General features: G+C 39.7%; 1 long non-coding RNA gene and 1 pseudogene across 4 annotated transcripts in view; one reads left to right on the forward strand and one right to left on the reverse strand.

Moving 5' to 3' along the window:
- The window catches only part of LOC102166460 (uncharacterized), a 418456-nt gene that overhangs the window by 132253 nt on the left and 272759 nt on the right, over positions 1-13444 (reverse strand). The window lies entirely within an intron of this gene.
- On the forward strand, positions 4131-4520 carry LOC100738843 (large ribosomal subunit protein eL33 pseudogene; annotated as a pseudogene).

Raw genomic sequence — 13444 nt, forward strand, 5'->3', positions numbered from 1 at the left:
CCAGGAGCCTAAAATTCACCATGTGAGGACAATAAGGAATGCAGGAACAATAGGACAGGATGCCGCCTGCTTTATGGAGAACAGGTGCAGAGGACATCTGAGCTGGACCCCAAAAATGAGCCATTGGAGCTGGATGGTGAGGGGATGGAAGGACACCCCTGGTGGAACTGGCAACATAAGCAAAATTCAGTGAGGGTGTGCAGCATAGGATTGGCAGAATGAGGAAGGGAAGCCTCAAAGACTGGTTGGGATAGACTGTGAGTAGCCTTGAGTACCAGGCCAAGGAGGTTGGAAGAATGACACGAAAGCTTGAGACCGACCAAGGCAGATCCACTTTTATGACTGGACTACTCAGTGTGTCCTTACAGGTGTGTCTTTGCTTTGGGCATGGCGTCCACAGAAGTTTCAGGATTCTCAATTCGCTTTCTCTTCAAACCCATCATATTCTTAATCTTCCATGTCATTTCTGACTATAGCTTCTAAAAGACATGCTCTCCCATCACTCTGACAAGCAAGTTGGGGAGATCTTGCCACATTAGTAACAGCAAGATCTTGAGTCAAAGGAGCAGCTGATTTGAGTTGTACAATGGAAACATCATCATCCTGTGGAGAGCAGGTGAGCACACCCACACCTTGGTTACCTTCTCCCAGGTGAAGGGAAAGTGTTATTGTTTTATGTTTTATGTCTCTGATTTCTCTTGCACTCCATCTATGTGGTCCCTTTCAACAGGACTAGTTTCAGATGCTTCATTTTGACACGATCCCTTAGAAATCAAGGAGAAACCTACCAAATTCACTTAACTCAATCAATTTCTAGAAAATCTGCCTCTGAATCACACAGCTGATTTACATATGGTAAGTAAAACAGGAATTAGCAAATATTTTCTGAACTTGTAAAATGTTTTTAAGACACTTTGATGAGTCAGTGTTTAATCCTTTCTCCCATAAATAGGATGAAAGATCTTTGCCGTGTTTTCTTTTAAGTAAATATATTTTAAAACTGTGCCTACACAGTGTTTCAATTTTCCTTTCAGCTGTCACTATGAATGGACATAGCAGCTGGAATGAAGGATAACATATCACACCTCAACTTTGAATTTCCTGCCTTTTGTTTTCTTGAATCATAGCCTTGATGTTGTTTAAACAGTGTTCTGTATATTTAATTTCCTTTTTCTCTTCACAAAGACCAAACAATTAAAAAAAAAAAATCACCCCATCTTTCATGGTGAGTTATAAAAGTGTTCTTGAGCTGAAATTGAACTAGTCTCTTATTTAAACAATAGAAAAAAAATGATGCATTAGAGAAATAAAAAAATTAAAAAGAAACATAAATATATATACATATATATATATTTAGGCATTTGAATCCACCATCATTTATTTTATTAATTGGCTGCTTGGGCAGAAATGTATTTGTGCACATTTAATCTGTATCATGTGCTTTGCATTTAAAGATAAGACAGTGCTTGCTAATTGTGTACACAAACGGTTGGGCAAAGAACATGTATTACAAAGTACATGTACACAAAGTCGGTTTTCCCCTGTTTGCAGACTATGTCATTTGTGACCCTCCCTCTTCATCTCAGATTCTCCCAAAGGAATCAAGAATATGTGGAGTTAGAAGGATATTTAGGGAGTTCCTATTGTGGCCCAGTGGTAACAAACTAAAGATATATGAGGACATGGGTTCAATCGCTGGCCTCACTCAGTGGGTTAAGGATCAGGCATTACTGTGAGCTGTAGTGTAGGTCGAAGATGCGGCTTGGATCCTGAGTTGCTGTGGCTGTGGTGTAGGCTGGCAGCTGCAGCTCTGATTTGACCCCTAGCCTGGGAACATCCATATGTCCATATGCCACAGGTATGGCCCTTAAAAAAAAAAAAGAATATTTAGATATTATTAGCCTGACTACCCAAATGAAGCAGGCACCCACCATTCTCTGGTCTGTTAGTAACTTTCAGTGATAAGACATTCAGCTCTTCAGAAAGGTAGCCCATTTCATTGTCATTCATCCTAAGCATTAAAAAATATTTATTTTATTGACCAAAGTTTTCTTTCATCTAACTTCCACCTTGTTTATAGCCTTTAGACCTACAGGGATGTCTTCAGGAGACAATTCTTACATTTCCTCTTTTGTCTTCTCCAAATGAAAATTTCTTATTTCCTTCAGCCATTCCTCACTATCATGACAACTGCCTCTCAATTCACATCCATTTGTCAGCTTTTCTCTTTTGAGTAGTTCTTTTGTTACTGAAGTATAGTTGATTTACAATATTATATTAGTTTCAGGTGAGCAACATTCAATTTGTTCATTTTCCTATAGATTAGGAAAACTAAACAGTTATATATAAAACAATGAAAGTAGAACATTTTCTCACACCATATATAAAAATAAACTGAAATGTATTAAAGACCTAAATGTAAGGCCTGAAACCCTGAAACTCCTAGAAAAGAGAACATATGCAGACACACTTTGATATAAATCATAGCAATATATTTTGGGATCTGTCTCCCAAGGCAAAGGAAACAGAAGCAAAAGGACTCAAATAGGACTTAATTAAAAGCTTTTGCACAGCAAAGGAAAACATCAATAAAACAAAAAGACAACCTATTGAAGGGAGAAAATATTTGCACATGATATGGCTGATCAGGGATTAATATCCAATATATAAGCGACTTCAACTCAACATCAATAAAACAAACAACCCAACTTAAAAACAGGCAGAAAATGGAGTTCTTGCCGTGGCGCAGTGGTTAACGAATCCAACTAGGAACCATGAGGTTGTGGGTTTGATCCCTGGACTTGCTCAGTGGGTTAAGAATCCAGCGTTGCCGTGAGCTGTGGTGTAGGTCGCAGATGCAGCTCGGATCCCGCGTTGCTGTTGCTATGGCTGTGGTGTAGGCCAGCGGCTACAGCTCCGATTTGACCCCTAGCCTGGGAAGCTCCATATGCCGTGGGAGTGGCCCAAGAAATGGCAAAAAGCCAAAAAAAAAAAAAAAAAAAAAAAGGGGGGGGGCAGAAAATAAAGTTCCCTCATGGTTTAGTGGATTAAAGATCTGGCATTGTTATTGCATGGGCAAAAAAAAAAAAAACCCAGAAGAATTAAATAAACATTTTTCCAAAGAAGATATACACATAGCCACCAGGCACATGAAAAGATACTCAACACCACTAATTATTAAAGAAATGCAGATCAAAACCAAAATGAGATATTACCTCACACGTCACAATGGCTAACATCAAAATCTTCAAATAACAAATACAAAGATATGGAGAAAAGGGAATCACTGTACACTGTAAACCAAATGTCCATCGGAAGATGAATGGATAAAGATGTGATTAGATAGATAGAGAGAGAGAGATGATATATAAAATATATAATGGGCTATTTCTCAGCCATAAAAAAGAATTGAATTGAGTTCTGCCACTTGCAACAATGTAAATGGACCTACAGAGTATTATGCCTAGTGAAATAAGTCAGAGAAAGACAAATACTGTATGTTATCACTTATAGGTCTTTTGCATAGTTCTTAAAACTCCTCATGTGGCCTGATTAACGTAATGATACAGAGGAACCTACACATTCTCCTTTCTTCTTCCTTTCTCTAACATGGTCTTACCAGTGGCTTGCTAATTGTGGCAACCATGTTACATTCTTGCCTTATAAGTAATTTGTACTTCAAAGTGTCATATTTTTTCTATAAAAAGTTAAGTCATGTCTATTCCATTTAGTATTTGTTCATTTGATATTAGAACTAATGTGTAGAACTTTGCACTTAAATCCCATCTTGTTTTTTTTCTTCCTATTCATTCTTTCAGAGTTATTTTTTGCCAATTCTGTCAACAAACATATTAATTCTCTCTTCAAGCTTATTTTCAATTGAAAAGCTACCAAACACATCCATTATGTCTGTATTTAAGCCACTGATTAAAACATTCCATGGGACGGGGCTCAGTATGGAAGTCCTTGACATGCCATTAAAAAAGGATTCATACAGTGGGAAAAAAAAACAAAAAAAAAACAAACCCCTTTCCCTCCCCAAGTTTGTACAATTCATTAATGAAAACCACCTACTTAATCCTTTAACTTATCTCTGCCTAATTTCTGTCTGACTCAAAAAGATGTAATGGGTTTTCAGCCATCTTGGAGCCTGTGGAGGCCTGCTAGGACCAGGACTTCAAAAATAACAGGTATGTCGGGAAGGTTATGGTCCAAGGCCATTTTTGCTGCTTATAAGCGGGGTCTCCGGAACCAGAGGGAGCACACAGCTCTTATTAAAACTGAAGGTGTTTATGCCCGAGATGAAACAATTTTATCTAGGCAAGAGATGTGCTTATGTGTACAAAGCAGATAACACAGTGATTCCTGGCGGAAAACCTAAAAAAACCAGAGTAATGTGGGGAAAGGTAACTCATGCTCATGGCAATAGTGGCATGGTTTGTGCCAAATTCCAAAGCAACCTTCCTGCCAAGGCCATTGGACATAGAATCCATGTGATGCTGTATCCTTCAAGGATTTAAACTTATTGAAAAGTAAATAAATAAAAGTGGATTTGTTCTCTTGTGAAAAAAAAAAAAGATGTAATGGGAAATTTGTCAAATGCCTTATCAAATTACTCTACGTCTAAACCGCACTTTTTGTGACATACAATTTAACAACTTGATCAAGAGTGGATTAGATATCCTTCTAAGGCTTTGATAGAAAACTATACTTATGCTTATATTAGCAATTAATGTATTGCATTGTGATTACTTATTTGTGTTTTTTTTTTTTTTTTTTTTGTCCCAGTTAGATTGTAGGTTCTTTGCTTCTTTAATTCACCATTGTATCCCTAATGCTTACTGGTGGAGCCTGGCAGGTAACAGCTATTCAATAGATACTGGTTAAATTAGTGAATATATGAAAAGTGGCATGATGGAATTCAACAAAAAGAATCAGTTTGGAGCATACACTGAGTTGAGGTGTCTGTGGGGAGTGGGGTAGATCTGTACATCAATAGGTTTTATACACTGATTTGGAATTCAAGAGAAAAGGTTGCCCTGACCATACAGATTTTTGAGTAACTGAGGCAATAAATAAAAATGAAACCAAGATCATAAGTGAGTTTGCTTAGGGAGAGGATGTTGGGTGAGAAGAAAAAGGAAGCAATATGGTATACTGACCAAGCTCTAAAGTCAAACTGCCGGAATATAAGTTCTGCCATTTTCTTGGGCAAGAAATAATTGCATGGGCTTTATCTTCCTCATTTGTAGCATAGTAATGCAATAACAGTTCTTAATTCACATGCTCACTAAGTGGTATAAAGAGTGATCAGCGTGGCAGAAGAGGAACTAAGGAAGCCATGTGTCACACAAACCAAAGGAGAGTTCCTAGAAGTGCTAATCAACAACATTAGGAGCAGAGTGGCCTAGGGATTGGAAGAAGTTTCTTTCAAGATGTATCAGAAGAAGCCAGATTTTAGTGGGTTGAGGAAAGGCTGGGAGATAAGCACATGGAAACAGCAAGTATTGACAGGTCTTACAAAGGTTGACTGGGGAGGGAAGGAGAAAGGACAGAGGCTAGACAGGGCAGGAGGTCAAGGAATTTCTTTGATTGTTTTATAGAATAGGCTTGACTTGCTTGTGGTTACAAGGGGGCCAATTGAAAGAAAAAAAAAATGGAATTATAGAAGAGAAAAAGGATAGCTAAGAAAGAACAGTACCCAAGAACAGACAGGAGGCAGGAAGGGGCTACCCTACCCACTGTTCCTCACCAGCCTAACCTATCCTTGATGACCAGGGAAGTATGGTACCTACCTTTGCCCAGAAGGTAGTTAATAAATGTTGAGACTATTTTCTAGGGTTGGAAGAAAGGAAAAAATAGTAAGAATACATGTTGGTAGATGAGGGGCAGAAAATGATGAGATCTATGTTTTCTGTACCATAGACAATGACTTTTTTGGAGGTTAAATAAGTAGCTTGAGGGGAGAAATTGAGGGAGAATCCAGAGGGAGCAGGCCAGGATCAGGGTGAAGATAACTGATGGCAGCAAGACAGGAGCTTATTATTCAAAATTCAACATGGATTCATTGAGCACCTACTATGTACTGAAGATAGAGTGGAGAACAAAACAGATATTTTCCCTGCCTTCCCAAAGCTTACATTTTGATGGACAAGACAATCAAGTAAACAAATATGGGCAATTTTGATAGGTTTAGTGTTAGGAAAGAAATTAGCAGGGTGATGTGCTAGGTATTGACTAGGAAGTGGAAGAGAATACTATTTGGATAGAAGGTGGTCTGGAAACCATCACTTAAAAAGTACATTTGGGAGTTCCTCTGGTGGAGCAGTGGGTAAGGATCCAGTGTTGTCACTGCTGTGGTTCAGGTCACTGCTGTGGCACTGGCCTGGGAAATTACACATGTCGTAGGCATGGCCAAAAAGAAAAAAGAAAGAATAAAAAGTAACATTTGAGTTAAATTCTGAAGCTGGGGGAAGGGCAGTGGTGTTCTGATTAACTGGCTCTCAAAAAAAGAAAAAAAAAAAGAGAGCTGTAATTTGTAGTTTTGCTTATTTTCATAGTGTAAACACACCACAGCCAGTTTCCAGATATCATATGACGTCACCAAATGCAGAGCCGGGAAGAAAGGTGCATATTTGGCTCTGGCTAGCCTCTAGGAGCCCTTCCCAGCACACCACTAGAAGAATGTTCCAGATGAAAGAAAAGCATATGAAAAGGCACTTCAGCAAGAAGGAGCTCAGGGTGTCTGGGGACAGGAACTGGGGAGGGAGTCGTGTGGAAAGCCAGAGAGGTTGGCAAATGCCAGATTTTCCCTGTAAGGAGTTGGATCTCATTCTAAGCGAAATGGAACAAGATCTGATTTACATTTTAAAAGGATCATTCTCATTGTTTTGTGGAGAATGAGTTAGAATAGGGACAAGAATAGAAGCAGGTAGCCAGTTAAGAGTTATTGAAGTTGCCCAAGCAAGAATTAGGATGACAGCAGTGGAAAGGAAAGAAGTGGATATATTTGGGGATATATTTTGGAGGCAGAAGGTAGTATTTATTGGTAGAGTGGATGTGACAGTTCAGAGAAGGGAATACTAAAAATGACTCCTAGTTATCATCTTTACCAACTGGGAGGTTTCTGATGGCATTTACTGAGATGTGGAAGAATGGAGGAAAAATAGATTTGAGTTTGGGAAGTTAGTTTGAGGGGGGTAGTATCCGGGTGAAAATGTCAAGTAAGCGTGTGGATATAGATATCTGGAGCTGAGGAGAAAGATCGGGGATGAAGGTATAAATTTACATGTCGCATGTATCAGATGGCCGTTGAACCACGTGACTGGCTGGAATTATGCAGAGGGACTGTATTGATAGAGAAAAGATTAACCCCTGAGGAACTTAAGCGTTTAGTGTCAGCTCGAAAAGGAGAATTCAGCAAAGGAGATCAGACAAAGTGATCAATGAAGTAAGAGGAAAACAGGTCATTGTGCTGTCAGAAAAGCCTGGAGGAAAAAGGATTTCACAGAAGAAGGATTTCACAGAGGAAGTAACTGTGTTGAATGCTGCTGAAAGGTAAAATAACATGAAGTGTCCACAGCATGAAGCAACATGAAGGTCCAGGGTGACCTTGATGAAAGACATTTCAGGGCTGATGATGCAAAATGAATCGGGGCAACACCACTAACTCAGAAATGGCAAAGCAGAAGCTTGCTCAGCCTGCTCCATCCGAGACTTTGTCTCTACTCTGGAGAAGCTGGTGCGACCCTCTGGGGAAAAAAGCAGGAGGCTGACAGTCGGTCTCAGCATCACCCACTAAACAGCTGCTCTATTCTCATAAGCCAAGTAACCTCTCCGGACCTGCATGTTCTCATCAGTAAAATTAGATGCTCTGAAATTCTATTTATTAATTTACTCATTCAGCAAATATGTATCAAGCAGCTCTTCTATGCCAGATCCTGAATAAGAAAAAGACCATGTCCCTGCCCTTGAATAATTGTCTCTAATTTGCTGACTTGAATTATAAACTTCTAGTATGTATGTATTTGTGGGTTACCTCCCCAACGAGATGGTGGGGTCTTTGAGGCTATATTTTCCTCATCTTGGTGTCCCCCCTGCCTCCCCAGGGCCTAGTACAGTACCTGGCAAATGCTATGCACTTAATATCAAGGTAATGAATATGTTACACTATTAAAAATAATATTTGTTATTTTCCGATTCAAGAACAAATCCTGATTCTAACATTCAATATTTGGGTGAATTACTTAGCCTCTCTGTGCCCTACTTTCCCTAACTGTAAACTGGGATAATAATGGTGTCTGTATCATAATACATTACAAAAGTTAAAATGAGTGCCTGGAATGTAATAGCTGTTATTATTAATAATCTGTGCTCATGGTAGAAAATTCAGACAAATCAAATTAACTAAATAACTAAATAACTCGTGATTTCACAATTAGAGCAAACTAATGCTAGTATTTTGATGTATGTCCTCTCACTCTTCTCTTGGCATGATGAAAGAATTCTATCCTGAACTCAAGTGGCTCAAATAGTAGTTATGCATGATGCTTCTCTTATTAGGAATATTGTGTTGAGCTCATAATATTATGCCTTTTGTTTTCCCTTCATGCAAAATAGAGTGAATTTCTGTTCATTCTGTAATGTTTCCCGAAATGTGTATATTAGAAGCTAGCAGGTATCAAGTCTTTGCAGTATGAATCCTAAGCATTTTGTATACATTATCCTACTGAGTTATCACAACGGTGCACAGTAGTAGGTATTATCCTCACTTAACTGAGGAGGAGAATGAGAGTTAGAGAACATGGCGTTACTATCATTCACCAATGTCCAATTCTTCTCTCTTTTTGGGCACATTCTTCTCTGCTGTGTTGACAGCACTTGTGATCATATCAATTGTGGTCAATGAAGTGTGAGCAGAAGTGATATGAGTTACTTCTGGATGGGCACATTTCATTCCTAGTGCTTAACCCTCCACCAATCTTTCCTCTGCGTGGTGATCATGGCAACTGGCATGGATGTGGAGAGTTAAGGCTGAGCCATCATGAGGAGAACAGCTGTGCTGGAGAGCTGCCAAACCTGTGTCAGACTTTGCTTGAGCAAGAAATAAAGCTTTCTGCTTTTAAGCCACTGAAATGTTGAGATTGCTTGTTACCACAGCATAGCTTGGCCAATCCTGACTAAGGCAGAGCCGTTAAAAAACTCCCCAAGGTCATAGAGCTTGTTAAGTAGAATGACCAGGATTTGGACCCAGATCTGTAGGAAGCCCACGTTGAATAGTTTATCTAAGAAGGATCAGGCAAAGATTTTATGAGAGATGCAGAGCAAATCTACTGTAACAGTTACTGTCATCAGCTTTCTTATTTCACCATGACTATAGTAATGATAGCATCATCTTTCAAAGTCGTATGGCATTTCTCCAGATCTGCGTATGCTGGGGAAAAAATAAGCCAAACAGAATAACCTGACCAGTGATGGTAGGATATGTGTTTTCAATATTGTGAGGGAATAAGGAAAATTCATGTTAAGCTTATGAAGCAGAGAGAGTTGGTGGCGAGGTTTAACGACAAGAAGCATCTAAATTAAATAGTATCAATTAAAAACTTTTACCCGGTAAACAAGTCCAATAGTAAATCCTTCAGTGAAACATCTGGAAGGTTAATCTAAACCTCTTTGGGAGGCAAGGGTGATAAAACTGATAAGTCAAGCAGCTGGATAAAAGATTTTAAAGACAGAACTTGCTGAGTACTCCGCCACTGAGTGAGTAAAAGAGGGTGAAACAGGCAGAATACAAAAACATGACTGAAAACTATGAAAATAGCTTTCAGTCTACAATTATTTAACAGTATAAAGCCCTATCTGATATGAAGAACCAACCATGACAGGCGCTCCCTAACTTGTGGAGAGAGTCCTGCACTATTAGAGTCTGATTGCTTGGGTATCTTTTCCAAAAACTGTATTTAGCCACGTGTTTAGCTTTTGTCAATTTCATCCTTCATGGTGGAATCGTTAAATTTGAATATGGCTCCTAATTTATTCAAAGAAATAAAGACAGCTTCTTAGCGTCTCTAACCCATCAGCCCAACCCAATCAAATCAGATATGTCTTAAAATCAGAGCATTAATAGAAAGGAAAAAGGACCTCTTTCTTGGGTCAGTAGACAAAGGAGGAAATAGCTCCAAATGCCTATTTCCTTACTCTCCCAGCCCTGATCCCAGGACAGGATATTATCATGATCCTTAGGGATGGGTGACAAATGAGGTGCTAATGGATCACTTGGACAAAAGTTCATATGCTTGTGGGTCTTTGCCAAAGCTCTTGTCCAGGGAGAACCAAAGGAATGGGATTGGGTCTTGGTGCATCATATAAACAGAATGGATGTAGCATCAACTGCAGTAACCCAGGGTGGGACTAGGTTCTGGCATCTCGTGCTCCTCATCAGTTCCACTGATGAGAAACAGGCCTGCTTTTCATGAGGTCCTCTCCTCCACGGCTATTACATCAGAATCATCAGCATTGGCTTGATTGCCTTATCTGATATGAGACATTCATATTCAAGAATTACAGCATTTGTGTGGTCAAGTTGTGCAGAGCATTACAAGGCTGTCTGCAATTTCCTGGCATCCTACACTACACATACTCAAATGCTAAACCTAAACAATGTTTTGAATACTCCACCTTTTCTCAATGGGAGATAATCATGATATTTCACAAGATCTTCCTCACAATGGAGATGTGTTTTTGCCATCATGATGGAGTCTCCTTCTGTGCAAATAACAAATATTTTACTCCCTCATCAGCTCTTCATACGGGTGTAAAGAGAGTCCCACACACCAGAGTGCCACGTACACTTCCCCAGCCTGGTGGCCAAAAGCAGAGCTTTTGGTTTTGGTCCCACATGTCTCCAGGGACACACAGTGTGTCCCTAACTTGTATCCTGATGATGTTCAATTCCCCTAGCAAAAAATCAGAGCTTGTCTGTAGTTGGAGTTTTTATATACTTTCCCATCAGCTCTCAGCACTCTCTACTTAGTAAAGGACTATCTCAATTTTTATGCTGGCAGAAAGTATATAAAGAGTCCACACTCATGCAACAAATATTTGTTAAACACCTACTCTGTGCCAGCCTTGTGTTAGATAGTAGGGACCCAAACTCAAATCACACCTCCTCCCAAATATGTAGTCTGAACTTGGAGTTGGACAGAAAACCTGGTTGGAATTTTGGCTCTGCTTTTTGCTAGCATTGTGACTTTGTGCTAGAAAGTTAACCTCTCTAAACTTTTGTCCTCTCTTCTATACTTGTGGATGATAAAACGGTCCATTTCACAGGGTTATGTAAATACTCAATGATTGATATAGGGAATTAGAACAGTGCCTGGCCTATAAGATCTTACTATTATTATTCTCATTTTATGGGGAAACTGAGGAAGAAAGAGGTGAAGTAATTAGTGGGAGCCAGAGGTAGAACTTAAACTTGGTTTTCCTAAAACCATGCTATCTCCCACTTTTTCCTGAGAAGCATCAGCATCTTAGAAGGCCTAGATGTTTTCCATCTCTCCATTATGCCATCCACATTGGCTGTTTCATCTAAAGCCTGGTTCACAACACATCATGGATGTAGGATAGCTGTTATAGAAGTCAGGGCTACATGCTTCCTTGTTCCCAACTAAGACTGATCTTAAGTGTCTTTCATTTAAGGGCAAGACGAAGCTTCCCCAGCAAACCTCTCCTGGCATCACTTTGATCAGAACAGGGTCACATGGCCATTGAACCAGTCACTTGTAACAGGGATGGAGATGTCCTTGGAGCTTTGGGACCCTTGAGATTTTCAGGACATTTCCTTCCTTCATGACTTACTTGCTTAACCTACTTTATTATGTTCTTAAAACCTTTAAGATTGGAGAGATGTAAACATGTTGAACTATCACTGCTTCAAGCTGGGATGATGGGTAATTGAATGAAACAGAGAAAGATGGTAAAATTGATAGTATTACAGTCCCAAGAATGCAGGAGGGGATAGGAGCCAAAGCACAGGTGGAGGGGTGACTGGCCTTAGATAGGGGGAACCCCTCCTCCATTACAACAGGAGACAAAGAGGAACACATGGGTCGCAGGCTAGGCAGGTGACTCTAGTCACCACTGTTCCCTTGTAATCTGAGTGAGGTCACTCCTGCACACATTTGGCCTTATTTACTTCCACAGGGACATCTGCCTTTCAGGCTCCTGCCAAGCCCTATCAGAAGAAACCACCAAAAATGTGGTCTTTACACAGACGTCAGCATTGCTGGTTGGGCTTTTCTCATCCAGTTTTGCCATTGCAGAGCATGCTTAAGAATCGTATTTGGTTTCTTCTTCAGGTAATGCCTTCTCCAGCCACTGCTACCTCATGACAAGCTCTGGCTCTGTTCCGGGCCATGTGTTCTAGAGCTTTAGGCACAGGCTTGCGGAGTAAGGTAAACGAAGGAAGGTAGGAATGCACCTTCCATCCTCACCAAAGTTCTATTAGGGAACGCTCTCTCTCTCCCAAGATATGTATTCATTACAAAGGGGAAAACACTGGCTTTGCAGTAGAAAAAGAGGGTAGACCCCTCTTAACCCATTAAGTAAGGTGAACAATCACCAGTAATAAGGTATATTGACTTCATGTACTTCCTGATAGGACGAACTCAAAAGGGCTCGTTTCTATGCTATTCATGCCAAAAATGCCTACCACAAACTTTTTACAAAAAAACTGACCAGTAGTCTCCAAAAGACTTGAGGTTGTTCAAATGTCTCTCGGTAGATGAATGTTTAAATAAACCAGGTACATTCAGCAAGAAAAGTGAACAACTGATAAACACAGCTTCGATGGCCCTCAAGGGAATTTTGCTGAGCTGAGTGGAAAAAAAAAAAAAAAAAAAAGCAATATTGAGAGGTCACATACAGTAACAGTCTTATTTAATTTATACAGTATCCTTGAAATGGCAAAACTATAGAGATAGAGGAAAGATTCATTGTTGCCAGGGATTAGGAGGTGGGAGAGGAAGGGAGGTAACTGCAGCTTCCTCCTTGGGTACTGCGAGGCATCCTTGTGATGGAACCTTCCTTGGTGGTGGTCTCACAAAGCCACATTACATATAAAGTTGAACAGAACTAAACACACACAAACACACACAGAGAGATACACACAAGTCCATATAAAACTGGTGAGAACTGAACAAAGAGCACGGATTACAATGCCAATTTCCTGGATGTGATTTTTATGGTCTTGTTATGAAAATGCTATTATTGGGGGAAACTGGGTGACATGTATATGCATCTCTTTATTATTTCTTACAACTACATGTGAATCTATAATTATCTCAAAATGAGAAGTTTTAAAAAGGATTTTAAGGTTGTAAAAGTCAAGGATAGATTTAGGAGCAGTCTCAGATTAGAGGAGGTCATGAAAACTAAATGCAATAAG

Source organism: Sus scrofa, chromosome 4 (assembly GCF_054392235.1).
Source record: "Sus scrofa isolate SSC_HxYL_T2T_F1_AM1 chromosome 4, Sscrofa_HxYL_maternal_Yorkshire_Landrace_v2.0, whole genome shotgun sequence".
Classification (NCBI taxonomy): Eukaryota; Metazoa; Chordata; class Mammalia; order Artiodactyla; family Suidae; genus Sus; species Sus scrofa.